Genomic DNA, 2792 nt, shown 5'->3' with positions numbered 1-2792 from the left:
TAATTTAAAATTATTTACTATATATATTTAATATTATTTAATATTATTATAGAAAAAACTATAATATTTTAAAGAATAATATTAATATATTTTAAAATATTATAGTAATAATTAATAAAATAAAATAATAATATAAGATTTAATTATATTTAAATTAAATAATTTTTTAAATATTTTATTTATTTATTAAGATAAAATCTTTAATAATATTATATAATTAAATAATAAAATTAAAAATTATTATTTTATTTAATTTAATAAATTTAATAATATTTATAATAATATATAATTTAATTAAAAAATTAAATTTATTAAAAATATTTTTAATATTATATTTAAAATTAATATTTTTAAATTTAATTTTATTATTTTTAAATTTTAGGTCTTTAATATTTAATTTATTATATATAATAGGTTTTTTTTTTATAATTTTAAAAAGCAATTTTAATTTAATTAATTTAAAATTAATATTTTTTAAATTATTAATAATTTTTTTAATAAGATATTTTATATAAAACTATTATATTTATATTATTAATAAATTTTTTATAATAATAATTTTATAAATTATTATATAATATATAATTATAAAAATAAATAAATAATTTATTATTTAAATAATTAATTTTTAATGTAAATTTTTAAATATAGTAGTAAAATTATATTATTTTTTTATTTTTTTAATAAAATATAAACTTTTTATATATTTATTTTTTATATTTAAAATTTAATTATATTAATTAATTATATATTATATTTAAATAATTTTTTATTAAATAAATTTTAATTTTTAATTATAATTATATTTAATATTTTTATAAATTTTAAATATATAAATAATATAAAATTTATTTATTTTTTAAAATAATATTTTATACTTTTATTTAATCTTAATTTAAAATTAATTTAAATATAAATAATAAAAAATATAATTATAATAAAATTTTTAATTAATTTAAAATAAAAAATAATAAAAAAAAAAAAAAAAATTTAAATATATAAAGAAAAAATTTTAATATAATTTAAATAAATATTTTAAATATAATAAATATATTATTTATATAATTAATAAGATTTAATATATTATAAAAATTATAAAAATTGATAAAAAGGTTTATAATATATAAATAAATTTTTTTAAATATTTTAAAATTTAAAAATTTTTATATATTATATTTATATATAAGATATTTTATTAATAAATAATAAGTTATTATATTAATTACCATAATAAAATATAATTAAATCTAAAAATCTTAAATTATAAATTTAGTGTTAAAATCTATAATAAAATTTATTATATTAAATGTAAATTATTTATTAAAAAATTTAAAATCTATTTTAATTAATATTAAATTTTAAAAAAAAAAATTTTTTTTTAAAATTAAATAAATTATTATAATTAATATTAAAGATGTAAATTTTTTTAAAATAATTTAATATTTTTTTTTATTTTTAATATTTAATTATTTTTAATAAAGAAGAAATTAATTATTTTTTAATTTTTATTTATTATTTATTTAAATAAAATATATAATTAAAAAAAGATTATAATTAAATATAAATTAAATAATTAAAAAGAAATTTATAATAAAATTTATAAGATATTTATTAAAATTAATTAATATTATTAAAGTAAAATAATTATTAATTATAATTATTAATAATATTAGGTTATATAAAAATATTATTATTTAAAAATAATAAAATAAATATTATATATATAAATTATTAAAAATATTAAATTAAAAGATATATATAAAGATTTATAATAATAAATTAATAATTATTTTTTTATATAATTAATTATATTATTAAATAATTTAAAAAATAATATTAATAATATTAAAATAATAAATAAAAATAAAGAAATTAATATAAAAATAAATAATATTTTTTTATTTTATATATTTAATAATAGGTTTAAATAAAAAAAATGGTATAATAATTTGGGTAATATTAAAATAAAAAAATAAAATTAAGGAATATATTAAAGATTTTTATTAAATATTAATAAATTTTATTAATATTAATATAATAATTTAAATAAAATATTTTTTAAATTTATATTTAAATAAAAAAATATAAAAAATTTAAAAAATAAAAAGATTTATAAATATATTTATTTATATAAAATTTATTTTAACCTAATATATATTTTAATTTAAAACTATTTTTAATATATTAAAAATAATAATATTTATTAAAATTAAATATATAAAATATTTATTACTATATTTTTTAAAAAAATATATAAAATATAAGGTTTTATTAAATAAAAATTAATTAAATTATATTTTTAATTAAATAATATTTAAAAATATTAAATAAAAAAATAATAATATAATTATATAAAATATATTTATAAAATATATTTATAAAATTAAAATAATAAAATTAATTAATAATTTTTATAAAATATTTAATTAAGATTTAATTTAATATTTAAAGATTTTTTTTATATTTTTAATTTTATTTAAAAAAAGAAAATAAAATAAAAGATATAATAAACTAAAATTAATATTTAAATATTATTAATAAAATATAAAATATTTTAATTTAATAAAAAATATATAAATAATTTATTTAAAAATAATTTAGTAAATATTATAAAAATAAAATAAAAAATATAAAAAATAATTATAAATAAAATAAATTATATAATAATTAAATTGGTAAAAAAATATTATATTATTTATATTATATATATTTAAATTTTAACAATTATATATTATAAAAAAAAGAAATAATTAATAATTAATTTATTTTTATTTAAAAATATTATAAAATTA

This window comes from Daldinia childiae (genome assembly GCF_008694065.1).
Source record: "Daldinia childiae strain JS-1345 chromosome Unknown Scaffold9, whole genome shotgun sequence".
NCBI classification, from domain to species: domain Eukaryota; kingdom Fungi; phylum Ascomycota; class Sordariomycetes; order Xylariales; family Hypoxylaceae; genus Daldinia; species Daldinia childiae.
This window is presented reverse-complemented; position numbering follows the sequence as displayed.